The sequence below is a fragment of the Chrysochloris asiatica genome, unplaced genomic scaffold (assembly GCF_000296735.1).
Source record: "Chrysochloris asiatica unplaced genomic scaffold, ChrAsi1.0 scaffold00068, whole genome shotgun sequence".
Classification (NCBI taxonomy): domain Eukaryota; kingdom Metazoa; phylum Chordata; class Mammalia; order Afrosoricida; family Chrysochloridae; genus Chrysochloris; species Chrysochloris asiatica.
The window spans coordinates 16,307,473-16,328,452 of record NW_006408586.1 but is presented as its reverse complement, the minus strand read 5'-3'; the positions used below and the strand labels follow the sequence as shown (position 1 = coordinate 16,328,452).

General features: G+C 35.5%; 1 pseudogene across 1 annotated transcript in view; it reads right to left on the bottom strand.

Annotated features, from left to right (window-relative positions):
- Nucleotides 1-20,980, bottom strand: part of LOC102825367 — a 321,856-nt pseudogene that overhangs the window by 221,885 nt on the left and 78,991 nt on the right. The window contains exon 2 of the transcript XR_438727.1: nt 2,794-2,858. The product of XR_438727.1 is annotated as an ephrin type-A receptor 6-like (transcript). The remainder of the gene's footprint in view (nt 1-2,793; nt 2,859-20,980) is intronic.

Here is a 20,980-nt window from a genome sequence, read left to right as displayed (position 1 = left end):
TTGAGTCAGTACCGACTGATAGCAATCTTATGCACAGCAGAACGAAACAATGCCTGATCCTGGGCCAACCTCACTACTGTTGCCACACTTGAGTCCATCGATGCCGCCATTTGACCAATCCATCTTGTTGGGGGTCTTCCTCTTTTTCTCTGACCTTCCACCTTACAAAACATGATATCCTTCTCCAGCAACTGCTCCCTTCTGACAATATGTCCGACGTATGAGAGATGAAGTTTGGCCACCTTGGCCTCCAAGTGTAACTCTGGTTACACTTCTTCCAAAATGGATCTATTGGTTCTTTTGGCAGCCCATGGCACTTTCAATATTCTCCTCCAACACCATAAATCAAAAGCATCAATTCTTCTATGGTCTTCCTTATTCACTGTCCAGCTTTCACATGCATATGAAGTTACTGAAAATGCCATGGCTTGGGTCAGGCACACCTTAGTCCTCACGCTGACATCTTTGCTTCTCTTAAGTCTTAAGCTATATATAGCATTAATTAAAGCATCATTCTGACCAATAATATATCCTTCAGTAAAAGAGAAAAACACTGCAGTCATAATTTTTTTAAAGTCATTTAGATAGTATGTCTTATGCCCTGTGATTCACCTTTGTTTCTCCCAATTTATATAGATTAATCTACAACTATTGTAAAATAGATTCATCATATTTTGATAACAATGTTAAAAGTTATTAATACAATTATACCAACCATTAATTTGTAACTCTATGTCTCTATAAAATATAATTACAGTGTGCTTCAAAATAAAGCCCTTATGATAGATAAGCACAATCACTAAATCAGGAGTTTAATTGCTTCACATGATTCTTTAACTGACTACATGAATCTATTTTTTTCAAAAAATATAAAAATAGGATTTGAAAACTACTTAATTATAGGTAAGTTGTTATAACTTGTTGCAAACTAAGGATAGGCTATTCTTATCTCTAAGATACTCTAAGAAAGGGTTTTATTCACTTCTTAAAAGTAGCTATGATAAGCATGACCTACTTAAATAAATTAAGCAAATACTTATGTTTGTTCACTTTCATGGAAATAAGATAATAAAGATAAATGCACAAGTTAGTTCAAAAGGACATTTCTAAAGAATGGTATTGGAATATCAAAAAAATTTCAGAAAAAACCCCTAAAATCACAGAACATTAAAAAAATACATATGAAAAAGATAATGTGTATTAAACAAATAGGATACATACGTATTAACTTTTTATGAGACTTCTTAGATAGAAATACAAGTTTAATGAATTATTTATTATAAAAATCATATTCAAATAGCAGTATTTTAAAGATTTTTTTTAAAAGACAAAACATGTTTGACTCAATTTATTTCATATTTAAATGTAAAGATGTAATGGAAGAAATAATATAAAAATGTGAACTCAGAATATGATAAGAAAAAATAGAATTTATAAGAAAAGTAATAAAAGCTAATTTAAGTACCTTATGAAAATAGAAGATTTTCTTTAAATAAACAAAAAACAAAGTAAAAAGCTTCACAAACTAATTTAATCTTTTAATTTGGCTTGAGAGAAAATAAAAAAGTAAAAATACACTTCAATGCAAAATGAAGCAGAACAGATAACATTCAAGTATTAAATATTGCTAAAATGATGTCAGTAACTGAAAATCTGTAATATTTAAATTACAAAACTTTATAAACCATTCATATGCATATGAAAGCTGGACAATGAATAATGAAGACCCTGGAAGAATTGAAGCATTTGAGTTGCAGTGTTGGAGAGGAAGGTTGTAGGTACTATAGACTAATAAAAGAACAAACAAATGTGTGTTGGACAAAGTACAGCCAGAGTGCTCCTTAGAAGCTAGGATGAAGAAACTTTGTCCCTCATACTTCAGACACATCATAAGGAAGGACCAGTCCCTGGAGAAGGACATCATGCTTGGTAAAGTGGAGTGTAAATGAAAAAGAATAAGGTCCCCAAAGAGATGAACTAGCACAGTGGCAACAACAATAGGCCCAAGATGGTACAAGACAGGGCAGGGTTTGGTTTTGTTGTGCATAGGGTTGCTAAGAGTTGGAACCAACTGTACAGCACCTAACAACAACATAAACCTTCAAAAACAATTACTGTTAACTAAGGAAAAACTAATCACAATATATCCTTTGTCAAGTTCAAAAAAAGCCTTGCTTTATTGGACACTTAATTTCTAATCAAAAATCAAATTGCTAATATTCATACAATTTATTTTGTTTACATACAAATACTCATTTATATTATGTAATTTATTAAGCATTTATACAAAAAGTATCCTGAACTTGCATATAGACATTTATTTCTAAACAAATTGTTTATATGGGAAGTATTCCAGTGTTACCATTGTTGCTACTTTGGGTGCTGTACAGTGACAGTGATCCCATATAACAGAGTAATTCTTCCCTAGAGTGTTTTCTAGACTTTAATATTTACAGAGTAGCCTGTCAGATCTTATTCCCACAAAGCTGGTGGGTGGCTTCAAACTGACAACCTTCTGATCAGCAGTTGAGTACTTAGTCATTGTGTAACACTACACATACAAATATTATGCTTTAGAATAATTACTAATTTAGAGGAAAGCAAGGATGTTTAATTTACATATAATTTTCACTGCTCACCAGTTCAAGTTGCACTTTTAATTTTATATAGGATTTCAGTTATATATCAAAATCCATCTCAAATTGAGTCAAAGATACACTGATCTATTAACTATTATAACAGACACTAATATATTAGCAAGGTTGATGATTTTAAAAAGATATTTACACTTACCCCATTTAATGGATATGTTTTCCATCCTAGCTCTCCCAGCACAGTTGTTGTATCAAGCAACACAACTGGAATTGAAAAAAAGAAAAACAAAAAAATCTGCATAAATTTCTCAACTAATGGAAAAATAGTAAAAATTATTTAGAAAATTAATGTTAACTACAGTTACTAATATTAACTGCATCAGCTTCAAAAAAGTCCAGTGTGTAAAAACATTAATACATATAATAAATAATTAACATATAATAATAATATTGAGCAATGATAACATGTGTAAGATAAGCATAAGTTAATTTTTAAAATATATATACTTCTGCTTAACAAAGCTAAATAAGATAGAACATTGACATACTGAGGTTTAATAGTCATTTTTAATAGCATATCTTTTCACTAATAATCACTTTTATTGTTTTTCTCACTTTCATAAATATTTTTAATATCCTGGTAAAGAAATAAAAATACATATAGCAGAACTTCACTATTTTGCCTGCTATTATTAGAAAATGCCCTTGTATTATTAGAAAAGTATGAAGAAAATACATTTTGAAGAACTCTGCTGTTAATGGTGCCATTGAGTCCATTCTAACAGACAGCTTCCATATATAAACTTCCCTAGAATGGATGGTGGGTTAGAACTGCTGACCTTGCATTCAGTGCTGTAAGCAGTCCAGTGTTTATGCTATAGCACCACACCAGGGTCCCAGAGAAACTTATTCTCTGTAAATCATAGCTTACACTAGTACTGTGTGTCCTATGTAGTATAAATCAAACAAACCCACAGAGTTGAGCCTTACAGTACAGAGTAAAACTGCTCTTCAGTGTTTTTGAGATTATAAATTTATGTGACCAGACAACCTCATCTTTCTCTTTAACAGTATGTAATGGATTTGAACCACTGATTGTTATTGTTGTTAAGTGCCATCGAGTCGATTCCGACCCATAGCGACCCTGTATAGGGTTTCCAAAGAGCAGCTGATGAGCATGAACCACTGACCTTGCAGTTCAAACAACTTTGCAGTCTGATGCATTAGCCCACAGCACCACACCAGGACTACCAATAAATGATATATACATACTGCTAAATGTTGCAAATAAATAAGTATAAGTAAAATCCATGCTTCTTTTATCCTGATAAAAAGCAATTCTTAAACTGGTCAAAAAGAAAAAAAAAAAAAATACAAACAAATAATTAGACTACAATCTGTTAAATTCTAAAATAATGTCCTCATTTAGGCTACTGTTGGGAAATGAGGTTTGTGACTATTTCACAAAAGCTGCAATTTGAGCTGGGCTTGGATGCAGGTATCTTTAACCAGATAGAGTATGTTTTGTTTGTTTTGGTTCATTTTATTTCTCAGAAGAAACATGACTAAATTGTTTCTTAGTGGCTGGTGCGGAAGATTGTGTTTGGAGGGATAGGAAAATACAAATGAAGGGTGGAAAGATATAGTATCATCAACTGAGAAGTTTTCTTTTGTGTTTCAGGCAAATATATATGTAGTTCTTTATTTTTACATAATATTCCTAAACTGATACAGCACTGGGGGGCTCATGTGTCTCTGCCAAGAAATTTGAAACACACCTACCTGGCCAACCAACTGGAAGAAATCCATATTTGGGCGTGTTCCAACGAAAAGAGACCAAGCAGGATGCAGAAACTATCTAACAATATCATTAAAATTGCATGCAAGTAAAATTTTGCTGAAGATAATTCAATAGAGTAGCAGCAGTGCACCATCAACGAACTGTCAGAATTTAATTTGGATTCAGAAGAGGATGTGAAGGAAGGCATATCATTGCTAGATTACAGTTCTTGACTGAAAGCAAAGACTCCCAGAAAGATGTTTACTTGTACTTCATTGACTATGCAGTCATTCAACTGTAAGGTCATAAGAAACTATATGTAACATTTCAAAAAATGAGTGTCCCAGAACACTTAATTGAGCTCATTTGGAACTTGTACACAGATCAAGAGGCAATCATTTGAACAGAACAAGGGGAATACTGAATAGTTTACACTCAGGAAAGGTGTTTGTCAGAGTTATATAATTTTACCATTCTCATTCAATCTTTATGCTGAGCAAATACGAGAAGCATGATTGCTTGAAGCAAATTGCAGTCATATCATTTAATCTGTAAAAAAAATCAATCTGTAATTATAAGATATAAACACACGTCCATCAAGTTGACTCTGAGTTATATTGACCCTAAATTAGGTCTCCAGACTAAATTTTTATGTAGTAGACAACCATTTCTTTCATCTGTGGAGCAGCTAGTGGCTTTGAACTGCCAAACTTGCAGTTAGCAGTTCTATCCTATACCATAGCTCCTCCAGGCTCATTATTTTTAAGATAAGGATCCTTCTAAAAATAACTACAATATCTTAATTCACTAATAAAACAAGTAATGAATATCATCACACAGCCAGTCAGTATGCAATATTCTTTATAGTTTTAATTTATTTTAACAGCAAATCAGACAAGTCCTATGCATTATAATGGGTTGGCATTTGTCTCTTAATCTACAATCAAAATACAAACAAACCTACTGCCATCAAGTCAATTCCACTAATTGGAACTCTGTAAAGAGTTTCCAACACTAGAAATCTTCACCGGAGCAGAAAATCTCATCTTTCTCTCATACAACTATTGGTGACTTTGCGGTTAGCAGTCCAGTGCTTATCCTACAGCACCACCAGTGCTCCCCTATTATCTGTTTTGTGATTAGTGATGTATAATTTACTTACAATAATATTCACCAGGTTAATGTACATTTTATAATGTTGACATAACCATTGTTATTAAGTGCCTTTGAGTCTGTTCCAACTCACAGAAACCTGTACAGTTTCCAAGGAGCAGCTGGTGGGTTTGAGTCACAAACATTTTGGATAGCAGTCCAGTGCTTATCCTACGTATCACACCAGGTGCCATTTAGTCTTTTCTGATTCATAGCAACTTTATGCACAACAAAACAAAACTCTGCCAGGTCAGTCTTGTGCCATCCTCAAAACTGTTATGCCAGAGCCCATTACTGCTACCACTGTGTGAATCCATCTTGTTGAAGATCTTCCTCATTTTTGCATCTTTCCACTTTACCAAGAACTATGAGCTCTGGTAGCGTAGTGGTTACGAATCGGGCTGCGAACCTTAAGGTCAGCGGTTTGAAACTACCAGCCGCTCCGCGGGAGAAAGATGAGGCTTTCTACTCCCGTAAAGATTTACACCCTCGGAAACCCTGTACAGGGTCGCTATGGGTCGGACCCGACTCGATGGCACTTAACAACAACTTAACAACATGTCCTTTTGTAGGGGCTGGCTCTTCCTGATAATATGTCTGAAGTAGGAGAGATGAAAGGAGCTCTGGTAGCATAGTGGTTACGAATCGGGCTGCGAACCTCACAGTCAGCAGTTCAAAACTACCAGCTGTTCCACGGGAGAAAGATGAGACTTTCTGCTCCCATAAAGATTTACAGCCTCGGAAACTCTGTACAGGGTTGTTATGAGTCAGAACCGACTCCACGGCACATAACAACAACAACATAGGGTTTCTGAGTTTGTAAAACTTTACAGGAGCAGAAAACTTCATCTTTCTCCCATGAAACAACTGGTAATTTAAAACTTCCTTAAGGTTAACCTTAAGGTTAGTAGCCTGACTCTTAACCACTCTGTTAGCAGAGCACACAGCCTTGAAAATCCTATATAGGTTAACTGTTAGTCAGAATCAAGTCAAAGGCAGTAAGAGTCTCCATATAGTTGTTATTCAATTTACATCATAAAAGAGTTGCCATCCAGTTGGTTCTGACTCATAGCAACTCTATATACAACAGAAGGAAACACTGCCCTGCCCCACATCATCCTCATAATTATTATTACATTTAAGCCCACTGCTGTGGCCACTGTGTCAATTCATCTCCTTGGAGTGGTCTTCCTTTTTTTCTCTACCTCTCCACTTTACCAGGCATGATGTCCTTTTCCAGGGACTGGTCCCTCCCAATAACATGTCCAAAGTCTAAGACAAAGTCTCACCATTCTAACTTCTAATGAGTATTCTGATTGCTCTTTTTTAAACAAACAAACAAAAAATGATCTGTTTGTTCTTTTGGCAGTCCATAGTACTTTCAATATTCTTCTGTAATTCTAAAAGCCAAATGCAAAAGTGCTTCTAAGGTCTTCATTACTCATTGTCTGACTTTCATACGCATAATGAAAATACTATAGTCAGGCGCATCTTAGACCTCAGACAAACTGCTTTGCTCTTGAACACTGTAAATAGATTTTATACAACAGATTCCCGAAATAGGTTGTTTGGTTTCTTGAATGTTGTTTGATGAGTGTTGATTGCAGATCCAAGCAAAAAGAAGTCTTTGACAGCTTTAGTCTTCTCTCCCTTTATCATGACATTATTTGTTGGTTAATTTGTGAGGATTTTTGTTTTCTTTACATTGAGGTGCAATCTTTGAAGTTCATCAGTAAGTATTTGAAGTCCTCTTTGTTTCAGCAAACATGTTCGTATCATCTGCATATCGCAGGTTGTTAATGAGCCTTCCTTCAATCTTGCTGTTGCATTCTTCTTATAATCCATTTTTTTTGGCACACAGTTAAATATTCTGGAATACCCATTTTACACAGTGCTATCACACATTCTTCTTATAATCCAGTTTCTTGGCACACAATTCAGAATTCTGGAATACTCATTCTTCACAGTGCTACCCATAATTTGTCATGATGCACACAGTCCAAAGTCTTTGTGTAGTCAACATAGCACCTTTCTTGTATTCTCTACTTTTAGTCAAGACCCATGTGGCATCAGCAGTTATGTCTGAAGTTCCACATCCTCTTCTAAATCAAGATTGAATTTCTGGCAATTCTTTTTCAATGTACTGTTGTAATTGTTTTTTGAATTGTCTTCAGCAAAATTATACATGCATGTGATAAATGATATTGTTTGATGATGTTTGCATTACACTGAGTCATGTCTCCTCGGCACAAATGCAGATCTCCTTAAATCCATTGGCCAGGAAGTTGTTTTGAATTTCATGGCATAGATGAGTGAGCACCTCCAGTGCTGCCTGTTTGTTGAAAGATTTCAATTTGTATTCTGATAATTCCTGAAGTCTTGTTTGTCAACAATGCCTTCAGTGCAGCTTGGACTTCTTCCTTTAGTACCATTGGTTCTTGTTCATACGTTATCTCTTGACATGGTTGGTATAATGACTCTGCATATTCCTTCCATCTTCCTTTCATGCTTTCTGCAACATTCAATATTTTGCCCATAGAGTCCTTCAATATTTCATGTTGAGGCTTGAATTCTTTCTGCCTGAGAAATGCTAAGTGTGTTTCTCCCTTTTGGTTTTCTAACTCCAGGTCTTTGTACATATTATTATAATACTTAGGTTTGTCTTCTAGAGTTGTCTTTTGAAATTTTCTAGTCAGCTCTTTTACCCCGCAGTCTCTTCCTTTCACTTCATCTCTGTGCTCAAGAACAAATTTTAGTGTCTCTTGTAGTATTCATTTTTGTCTTTTCTTTCTTTTCCTGTCTTTTTAATGATTTCCCCACCCCCACCCCCAGATGAGGTCCTTAATGTCATCTCACAACTCTTCTGGTCTTTGGTCATTTGTGTCTAATACATCAAGCCTGAATTCTCTAAATTCAGGTGGGGCACGTTCAAGGTCATATTTTGGCTCTCATGGACTTGTTTTCATTCTCTTCAGCCTGAACTTGAATATGAGCAATTGATGATCTGTTTCAGAGTCGGCTCCTGGACTTCTTTCACAGATGATACTGAACTTTTTCACTATCTCTTCCCATTGAAGTAGTCAAATTGATTCCTGTGTATTCCATCTGGTAAGGTTCATGGATACAGTCATCTTTTTTTAAATTTTGCTTAAAAAGGGTATCTGAAATTGATAACTTGCTGGTTTTACAAAATTCTATCAAGTGATCCCTAACATCATTTCTATCCCTAAGGCCATATTTTCCAAATACTGATTTTTTCCTTCCTCATTATTTCCAACTTTCACATTCCACTCACCAGTGATTATCAAGCCATCTTGATTGCATGTTTGATCAATTTAAGATTGAATAAGTTAGTAGAATTCTTCAATTTCATCATCACTGGCTTTTGTGGTTGGTGTATAAATTTGAATAACAGTGTTAACTGGTCTTCCTTATATAGTCATGTGGATATTATCCTATCACAGACAGCATTGTATCTTGATATGTTCTTATTTACAACAAATGAGATTCCCATTCCTCTTCAATTTGTCCTTCTAGTCAAAGTAAAGCATATGATTGCCTTATTCAAAATGGTCAATACCAGTCCATTTCTGCCCATTAACACCTAGGGTACTGATTTTCATGCATTTCATTTAATTTTTGACAACTTTCCATTTTTCTAGATTCATCCTTCATACATTCCGTGTTTTGATTATTAATATATGTTTGCAGCTGTTTCTCCTCATTTTGAAGTTGTGCCCATCAGCAAATGAAGGTCCTGGAAGCATTATTCTATTTCCATTTTTATGGTAAACTCTACTTTGATGAAACAGCTCTTCCTAAGTCCTATTTTTAGTGCCCACAAACCTGAGGAACTCATTTTCCAGTAATATGTTTGACAATGTTCTGCTGTTACTAATAATGCTTTTGTTTTCCTTTACTAAACCTGATAATGCAGCAATGCTATGCATAAGGTTTTCAGTTACTAAACATTCAGAAGTAGTTTGACTCTCCTTTTTCTTAATCTATCTTAATATGCACCTCTGATGAAACCTGTCCACCATGGGTGACCCTGCTGGTATTTAAAATACTAGTGGCATAGACTCCAGGATCATAGCAACACACAAGCCACCACTGTAAGACAAACTGATAGATGACAGATGGGCAAATCTTAATGTGTTTATAAAAATAAAAACATTTTTTTTAAAGAAGCCAAATAAAAATATTTGCTTCCAAGGAGATGTGTTGGACCAGTTAAATTTATGTAGACAGGTCAGTTCAGTATGTTGTGATGACTGTTTTTTCATGATTTCAAAGGGATAATCATAGTTTTTCTGAATCTACATTTCTCTTTCTCTTTTGTTTACTGCTCATTAAGACTTAATAAAGAGTCCTGATGTGGTGCTGTGGGTTAATGTGCTGGACTGCAAGCAAGGTCAGTTTGAACTGCATGGTTGGTGGTTTAAGCCGCTCCTCAGAAACCATATACAGGGTCTCTATGAGTCGGAATCAACTTAAAGGCATTTAACAACAACAAAATTGTGGTATTGTAGGGTAAATAATCAGCCTCAAGGTCTGTTTGAACCACAAGGTCGGCAGTTCAAACTCACTAGTTGTTCCTTAGAAACCCTATACAGGATCACTATGAGTCCGAACTGACTCAAGGACACTTAACAACAATAATAACAAAAACATTTATGGAGTCCTGGTATGGCGCTGCAGGATAATTCACTGGACTGAACAACAACACATAACATTTATGTATTATTTGCAGGTGGTGTCTATTTTCTGCTCTATAACAAGACTAAGGTGTGTCTGACCTAAGCCATTGTCTTTTCAACCACCTCATATGCATGTGAAATCTGGACAATGAATAAAGAAGCCTGCAAAATAATTGACACATTTGAATTATGGTATTGACAGAAAATTATGACAGTGCCATGGAATATCAGAACAATATACATATCTGTCTTAGAAGACGTACTGTCAGAATGTTCCTTAGAAGCAAGGATTGTGAGACTTGGTTTCATGTACTTTGGACATGTTATTAAAAGGGACCAATTCCCAGAGACAGACATCATACTTTGTAAATCAGAGGTTCTGAAAAAAAGAGGGCTCCAAATGAAATGGATTGACAGAGTGACTGCAACAATAACCTAAAACATAACAACAGCTGGGAGGATGGCAAAGGACTAAGGTGTGTTTCGTTCTGTCATGCATGGAATTGATATGAGTATAAGATAACTTGATGGCATCTAATAACAACAAAGAACAAATGAAATACTATATTTTTAAACAAATAGCAGGAGTCTTCTGTGTTTGTTTGTCAAACATAGCCAACATGTCCCTGAAGGTAGTTTCTTAAGATCCTCCAGGCAGATTTATTTTCACACATCTCTGTTAAAAGATTGGTATTGCTGTTAGATGGCTTGGAGATAGTTCTAACTCACAGTGACCTTATATACAACAGAAGGAAACAGTGCCTAACCCTATGCTATTCTGAGAATTGTTGGCAAGCTTGATCCCATTGCTGTGCCATTTCATGTTGTCGGGGGTCACCCTCTTTTTTGCTGACCCTCCACATTACCAGGCTTGATATCCTTCTCCCAGAACTGGCTCCTCTTAATAATATGTCCAAAGTGTGAGATAGAAGTCTTACTATCCTTACTTATATAGAGTATTCTGGCTGTATATCTTCCAACACAAATTTGTTTGTTCTTCTATTAGGCCATGGTACTGTTAATATTCTTCTCCAACACCATAACTCAAATGCAGCAACTATTCTATGGTCTTTCTTATTCAAGATCTAACTTTCACATGCATATGAAGTTATTGAATATACCACGGTTTGGGAGAGAGGCACCTTTGTCCTCAATATGACATCTCTGATCTTGAACACTTTAAACAATTAGCAAAGCATATTTACAAAAATAGAGGTATGGTGAGGTAGAGTGAATTCATGGTAAGAAAACAAAAGGCATGCGTTATATATATATATTTGCTGTTAAGTACTGTGGAGTTGGTTCTGACTCATAGTGACCCTACACAGGGTTTCTGAGGCTGTAAATCTTTACGGGAGCAGAATGCCTCATCTTTCTCCTGCAGAACAACTGGTAGTTTCAAACTGCCGACCTTGAGGTTAGTAGCCCAATTCGTAACCACTATGCTACCAGAGCTTATATATGTATAGTAATAAATCTAAATAATGGTTTCCAAAGGCTGCTAAAGTCACAAAGAGATGCAAGGAGGCAAGGACTAGAACTTTTTCAAAGGTTCTCTTTATAATTTGCATTTATTCCACATTAAAATGCAATTCAGTAAGGTTGGAATCAACTAACTATAAATCCAAATAGAAAGTGCAGTAAAGAATGATATGATATATAAAAGCATAAGCTAAAAAGTATTGTTAGCAGGGTTCCAGTTGATACACACATGGTTTTATTTAAGCAAAATCTGTTTACAATAGTGAGATCTGGGGACTCCTGAGCTCAGGAACAGGGACATAGCCATAGAGGACTAGAGCAGAGAGTGAAGTGTCCAGCTGATATGAAGTGAGGGGAAATGCACAAAAATACCTATACTTGTAGATAGTACCCATTTGACCTAGCTTCAATAGCTGGATCATCAGAACTTGACTAGAGAAAGAAATAAGAGGAAAAAGTAAAATTTGCTACAATTTGATGAGCTTGACCTATACCTATGGATGTAGTAGCTTAAAAGAGAGCACGAATATTTACAGCAAAGATCATTCCTAGCCCCTCGGAACACAGAGTTGACAGGGATGCCCAACTTAGACATTGGTGACCCAAAATGGGGAGCTACAAAGGCACAAAGTCACTGGCTTACAAGCTTTCAAGAGGAAGCCTAGTTTCATAGGGTGTGGGGGAAGGTAGTGAATAATTGCTATGGACTGATAGTGAATGTTGCAAATGTAAAAGTAGATATTTTGTAACAAAAGGAGGGGAGTGGTTGATTTTGCAGTCCAGGAGTGGAGGACCCTGAGACCATCAAGGGAGAAGAGAGGAGTGTGGAACTCTAACCAGAGAAGCAGCTACACCAGAGATGGCAGCAGAGACAGTGATATGGAGAGATGGTACAGCTGGGGACTCTGGACTCAGGGAGGGAGAGGGGTTGTGTGCTGGCAGCCAGGGGGTAGGCTTGCTTTGGTTATTTGAATGGTTATATATTCCTGAGTTCTTCAGTGTACATCCAAAACAAAAAACAAAAACAGAGGGAATCGAAGCAAATGCTATTGAATGACAATGCACGGAGGGGACTATAATCATTGCAATGAAATGAAATACAATAGGATGAATGTAAAGCTGATGTTCTCCCATGTAAACTATCATTCAACTCACTATAAAAACTTTCCAAAAAAATTTGTTTACACATGTCTCTGCAATCAGTAGATGGCTACAGACAAGTTATTTCAGTAGTACACTTTGTGGGTGTGTAACTTAAAAATAAACAATGTGCCATTGTAAAATTAAATGGTTTTGAGTTCAGGATAAAAATAAAATTTTTAGCAAAATTTGTGTGGGTATTTTTCCAAATCACTGAAACTTTACAACAAATAGTATGGCTCTCCACGTTTATATATATATATATCAAACAGGAGCTCTGGTAGCGTAGTGGTTACGAATCGGGCTGTGAACCTTAAGGTCAGCGGTTCGAAACTACCAGCCGCTCCGCAGGAGAAAGATGAGGCTTTCTACTCCCGTAAAGATTTACACCCTTGGAAACCCTGTACAGGGTCGCTATGGGTCGGAACCGACTCGACGGCACTTAACAACAACAACATATATTAAACACTTTAAGAATGGTCTGGAATCCCCCAAAGTTGAGCCAAGAGGGATTGTCAACCTCAAAGAATGATGAAACTGTGGCAAAAGTACAGAAAATTGTGAAAGACCACAGAATTATCATGGATATGATAGCAACTGATGTTGAAATCTCACATAGTTCATCATTTTCCATTTTAAATGGACATCTTGGCCTCAGCAAGCTTTCAGAATCATGGGTGCCAAAAACCTTGCAGAAAGATGAGCTAGGTCAGAGAACTGATCTTTCAAGAGCCAAGTTAATGAAGACAATTTTATGGAACCTAGGATGGGTCTTGGATTTACCAATATATTCCAAAGAGTATTGTCCAATCAAAACAGAGGCTTCTGAGGAGATCTGCTGGGCTAATTAAAGTCAAGATAGAGATATTCCAAGGGGCATGTGAACTAATTCCAAATTCCAAAGGGACAACCTTGATAGGTTTTCCCAAAGGACACTGGATGATCATGGGTGCTTATGAAGAAATTTTAAGAAAACTGAAAACTGACTTGAAGAAACAACAACAAAAACAACAGAAAGTTGTGCCAAGGATTTTTTTTTTTCAATCACAACAAAGCAACTATTAGTTCTTACAGGGTGGCAAAGGCTGTCCTACAACAACCATAACTTTCCCATTCAAACTTTTTTTTTTATTCCAAATCTCAAAGAACATTTCAAAGGAACACGATGTTAATGCCTTATGGATGCTACCAATACTACCATTTGACCTAGTATAAACTGAAGAGCCCAATATTTTTTGAGGGTAGGGCCACTGAGTTAAGTATATCATCCAGTTAGTTATGACTCATACCAATCCTGCAAAGGAGTCCTGGTGTGGTGCTGTAAGATAATGCACCGGACTGCAAGATCAGTTTGAACTACAAGGTTAGTGGTTCAAATTCACCAGCCGCTCCTGGGAAACCCTATACAGGGTGGTTATGAGTCAGAACAGACTCGATGGCACTTAACAACAACAACATAGCATTTCAGAGGCTTTACATCTTTGTGGGAGCAGAGAGCCTCATTTTTCTCTCATGGAGTGGCTGGTGAACTTGATTTACCAACCTTGTGGATTGTAGTCTACTGCTTATAGTATGAAACCACCACACTCCTGGGAATAGGTTAGACAGGAGGAAGCACTACTTTAAGAAGTGTTCAAACTTAAAGAATATCCCAGGAAACTGTTTCTTTACAGTTTGATATTACAGTTTAGTTAAGGTTTCAATGATTTTGTAGCAAAAAGTTCATGGAGAAATTACATTATCTTTCAATGTCATTCTTCCACAAACTTTTAAAAACTCTCTCATATGTCTGAAATTTTGTATTATGGGAGGAAAAAACCCCAATAACAATGCATAACAATGCATGGATTTCAATTATTTTTATATCACATAAACTCATATAACTTGTTATAACATTGCTGAACAGGATCTAGTTTTAGGAACTCATAAATGTAAGACATCAGTTTGAAAACAGCCCCTGTCAGAGCAACATGAATCCTGCTAAAATTGATGCAAAAGCAAGCATCAAATTTAAGGTGAAGCTTGGGTAGAAGAATTGTGAAATCACCATTTGGTAAAACTGATGTTTTACCAAAGTTTATGGGGGCACTGTCCCAAAGAAATCGGCAATTTATGAAGAATAACTAGTCCCAAGAAGGAAAAAACAATGTTAAAATGAAGCCCACAACATTCTCATCAATTTTCAACAACAAAAAAATTTTTTTAATTACCCTGTCTGTTCCCTAACTGAAGAGGATTGATGAATAACAGCAGCAACACAGACATCGAAAACCACTGGCAATTCAAATGGTTCTGCTTATTCAAGTCTGAACTAAAAATTAAAGTTGAACAAACTTTCTGTTCAGTGGGTGCCAAAACTGCTGCACCCAGATTGTTGTTGTTGTTGAATGCTGTTGAGTTCGTTCCGAACCATAGCGACCCTATATAGGGCTTCCATGGAGCAGTTGGTGAGCTTGAACTGCCAACCTTGCAGTTCAAACTGACTCTGCAGTCCAGCTCATTAACCCATAGTGCCACATCAGACAAAAGCAAGAGCTTTTACACGAATTTCAAACAAGTAGGATCAAGATACTGAAGCAGTTCTTAGAAGAATTGTAACAAGAAATGAAACATGGCTTTACCAGTACAATCCTGGAGACAAGCACAATCAAAGCAATGACTACCAAGCAGACAAATCAAATCAAAAGTGGGCCGGCCAAGAACAAAGGCCATGGCAATTAATTTTTGGAATGATGGAGGTGTTTTGCATGTTGACGTTCTGGAAGGTCAAAGACTGATAGTATCTGCTTACTATGAGATTATTTTGAGAAAGTTATACACAGCTTTAGCTGAAAAACACCTGAGAAAAGTTCACCAGCGAGTTCTCTCCCACAACAATTCTGCTCAATCCTCCCAACAAACAATATCTTTGGAAAATCATCTGGTATTCACAATACAGTACTGATTTGGTTTCTAACTTCTTTTTATTTCCTAATTTTAAAAGAAATCTTTACAAGGGTGCCCATTTTTCTTCAATTAATTATGTAAAAAGGCTTCATTGACACGATTTAGTTGCCAGGACCCTGTGTTCTAAGGAGTGGATAAAATGACTGACAATCCTTTACTAAACTGTCTTGACTAAGATGGTTTTTATGTTGAGAAAAAAAGATTATATTTTTACTTGTATCTTTCAATTTTATTTTACAATGAGGCTTCTGGAAGTCCCTTATGTGTGTGGGCTTATACACACACACATATATATAAACTGTTGTTGTTGTTAAGTGCCATCAAGTCGGTTCCGACACAGAGCAACCCTGTATAGGGTTTTTGAGGAGCACCACACAGGACTACTCCATTATATATATGGAGTAGTCCTGGTGTGATGTTATGGGTCAATGTGCTGGACTGCAACTGCAAGACTGGTAGTTATATATATAATTCAAAATAATATCTGGGTGCAAAAAATAATTTCACAGAGAAAATCTAAGACGAGATACACTGAATCACTGATTAAATATCCAAAACTATGTAAAACCTGTGAAAGAGAATCTATGCGGAGTAGAAGCCTGTCAGATACTGTTAGAGAAGGAAAAGTCAAATCTTTTCTACTGAAAGGAGTGATATAAAAGTAGTAAGCCTGTACCCTGTCTAAACCAGAAAACTTGCAAGACCAGAAAAAACAAAGAAGTCCCATCAAGTTCCAGTTCTCACAGATTTCACTATATAATAAGCCTTATCTCATATAAAAAGAAAGTACAGTTATTTCTGGTATAGGAGTTCAGAAGTATCTACTCTAGGGCCCTTACAAAGTTAATGTCACTCAGTTGGCACATTTTCAGAATACCTCATTATTTCATGTGTAGGTTGGGAAAATGAGGACACTAATTCACAATAATTGTTCTTAGGAGTTTATATATACACTCATTTCTTCATTGTCCGATGAAGTTATTTTCTGCCTTCTTACATTTTTTTCTTAAATCCACAATTTATAGATGAGAAAACTGAGGCCCTAAAGAGTGAAGTAATTTTCCTCAATATCATAAAGAGACAGAATTTGGATTCTAATCTAGGAGAAATTATTAATAATTTCTAACATGAAACTTCTTTTGTTCTCTCTCTCTCTCTCCTCATTCCATACCTTCATTAATACAAATCCTATTTTCTCATCATTGACCTTTCAGTTACAGCTGAGCACTTTAGCCAGTGTAACACCAGGGATCCTTTAAATGATAAATACATGCTTTAAAAATTAATAAGATCAATAAATGTTAAAATCTGCACTCCACACAAGTGAATGATACTTATACTACAATAAAATTGAGAATTTTATGATTTTAGTAAATGCTGTTTCTTAATGCCATCCAGTCAGTTCTGATTCATAGAGACCCTGAATAGGGTTTCTAAGGAGAGGCTGGTGAGTTTCAACTACTGACCCTGCATTTGCCAGGTTGGTGAGGTAAATGTCCTAACTGTATTATTTGTTTCATATACAAAAACTCCACAAATTTAGGTTTTTCAAGCACACTAATTACATTGAACCCAGTAAGGTGAGAGCTCCTCCTGCTGGCTTTAAACAAAAGTTATCTAATCCAGATCACAGTGCAAAATAATTTAGTATAGTGGGAGCTGGGGGGGAGGGGGGGGTAAAGGGAGTGGATATCAACGTTAAATTCAATAAGAAAGCATTATTTTCTAAAGTTTTCAATTTAATGGAAAAATTGTAAATATAGTAATACTAAGACCTGCTATTTATTTAACAAGTAAAAAGTTAGTAAAATCGCTTACAACATTATAATAAATGAGAAATTAGATAAATTTTAAAAAAAAGATAGAAATCATAAATAAGCTGGTAGTTGTAAAAAATACTTTGTTTAAAAACCAATTCAATTCACAGAATAAGCTTTCAAATATATTTAGAAATTAATTTTTAGGATATTATATTTTTTCTGTAAATATCTCACCTTATTAGTACTTTATTCAAAATTTTAGAAACTTTAGGAAGTGCTCATTGTCTAAAAAAAATAATGAATTATAAAGGCAAATTTGACAGTATTGAGTTTAAATATGAAAGCAGTGAGTACTTAAGATTAAGAAGTTCAATATTAATTTCTTGCCTTTGAAAACTTTACCTAGTCTTTATCTACATCCCCTCTAGCAAACTTAAAGGATATTAGTTTAAAATGATTAGCATATTGGCTTGTAATATATAATAGAAAAGCATCTTTATCGAAACTGTACAATAAAATAGATATTTATATTCCATTTTGAAAAAAAATAATGACTGGGTAGATCAACCCACTATAAAGGTATCTAGTCTTTCAGTGGTACTATATTGTAATAATCCAAGTTAATGATACGTGAAGAGAATTAAAAGATTTGTCACACTACCTGAAAGTTCAGATAATAAATACATGTCTGAGAATTTCCTCCACAGATTAAATGCAAAAGAGGGAAGAACATTTCTCCTTAGAATTATCCAATGTAGGAAATTTATTTTACAAATAAGGCCCAGAAAGATGAATTAACTTATGCGGTCACTTAGTAGCAATATACTAGTACAAAAAATCAGATTGTTAGACTGTGTCACACTTTCGTTGTTGTTGCTAAGTGCCATTGAGACGGTTATGATTCACAGCGACCCTGTAGAGGATTTCTGAAGAGCAGCTGGTGGATTTGAACCGCAAACCAGGTGTTCAAACAAACCTTATGATCAAGTGCTTACCCAAAATTGCCACACCAGGATTCCTTGTGACATGCTCTATGATAATTCTCAACAAACACGCAAACAAAATTCTTCTGACATCATCACCATATAAAATTGTTGTCATTGTTGTTAAGTGCCATGGAGTCAGTTCTAATTCAAGGAGAGCCTGTATAGCAATTCCAAGGAGCTACTGTTGAGTTTGAACCACCAACCTTGCAGTTCAAACTGACATTGCAGTACAGTGATTATCCTACAGCACTTCAGTAGCTCCATGTAAAAATTTATATTAATAATGTTTTCTTATAAAATTATAGATGTAAAAACAACATGAAGTTTTATATATTAAATGTCGTTCATTGTTAAGTGCCATCATTAGTTCCGACTCACAGTGGCCCTATATAAGATTTCCAAGGAGTGGCTGATATGTTTGAACCAATGATCTTGTGGTTAGCAGTCCAGTACATACCCTACAGTGCCGCACCAGGACTCCAATAAATTTAAATGTCATCCTGGTTAGATCCTACTTTGAACTGAGACTTAAGTCATCATATTAATTTAGTTTTGACATAATCGCATCTATCTGATGGACAAAAATCAAAGCTTTTTTTCATCCAGATCTTCACACTATGAGTTACTGTTGTTAAATACCATTGAATTGATTCTGACTTATAGTGACTCAGTGTAGGGTTTCCAAGGAGTAGCTGGTGGATTTGAACAGCTGACCTTGTGGTCTGCAGTCCAGTGCTGATTCTATAGCACCACAACAAAACTATAGTTCACTTATCTAAAAATGTTAATAGTTAAAGTTTGTGTTAACTTGACTGGGCCAGGATTCTTAGTGGTTTAGTATTAGCAAAGAACAAGGCTCTGGGAATTTATGGAACACAAACTGAAGTCTTTCAATACACTGAGGCAGCACTGGAGTCACTCACTCATCTACACCAAGAAATTTGGGAGACAGCTACCTACCTGACCAACTAAATGGAAGAATTCCATATTTCTGCCCATTCCAAAGAGAGGTGGTCCAACAAAATGTGGAACTCATCAGAGAGTATCATTAATATCACATGCAAGTAAAATTTTGCTAAAGATAATTTTTAAATGGCTGTAGCAATACACTGATGAGAATCAAGACCATTTAGTGATACTACTTTATTTCATAAGAGGAACCAGTCCCTGGAAAAACACATCATGCTTGATAAAGTAGAAAGTCAGTGAAAAAGAGGAAGACCTTCAATGAGATGAACTGATAGACTGGCTACAACAGTGGATTCAAACATAGAAAAGATTGTAGGGATGGTGGAGGACCAAATAGCTTTTAGTTCTATTGTATACAGAAACACTGAGTCAGAACTAACTCAATGGTAACTAAAACAACAAACAATTCCTCAGTGAACTATATGTATCAAGAGAATTTCTAAAATATCAACTATCAACTTCGTATCATGTCCCAAGAAATAATGCGCTGTTCAGATTATATCTTCTGTCAACTTGCTGTGTTCTATTCTTAGTTATAGTATCATATGCTTCTTTGATTTTAGAAGAGTTAAAATTTTACTACTAGTCGATGGAAGTTTCTGAGCCCTACACCAATTAATTTTCTAGGGCTTAGAAAATTAACTGGGATCAAAAAACTCAGTTCTTTTTAGCTACATTTCCAAGTATATAAAAATAAATGACAGAAAAAGCTTTCTTGTTATTCACTGTTTTTCCCCTTTGAGATTTTCTTGTTAATTGATCAAGGAATCTTCCAGAGAGATCTAAGTGCAAAGTTGTTTTCTTCTTATATTCTGCCACCCCTTCTCTCAAGCTGCTTCAAGCAATATTTTCATGCATTAGCTCCTTTAATCTCTAAAAATGGTGGACGTGAACTGTTAATGATGAAGATTTCCCTGAAACAGTTATCTAAATTTGTTCACAAACACGGAGAGTTCAGTTTCTCATGTAACATGGTTGTCAGGTCATAAAACTCAATCAGTTCACACAATAATATACACCCTAAGGGGATGCTACTAAGGAATTTAAATTTCTAACTGTTTTATCATAATTTCATCATCCTTGACTGTCTAAAGAATGTGTGTTGTCTTCTGAATATTTAAATTGAATTGCATGAAAGTAGTCTGGTTAAGTAGTACAGCCTGTGCAACAGAATGTGTGAAGACAAATAAAATATTAAGGCAGCCATTTGTCATATATCATTTACACATTAAACAGCCTTTAGCACAATTATTTCACAAATAAAATCATGAGAATTTATGTAGGACAACTTCCTACTGGAAACTATGGAGGAAATGATAGATTAAATGTAATGCCAGATTTAGAGGCACATGAACTGTAAGAAAGCTGATCTTTTGTGGCATATTTCTGTACTGCAGAGGATTCAGGAAGAGGAATGGTTCATAAATGAAACATTTACAAAGGTGACCTATGCCAAGAACAGCATGGCTTC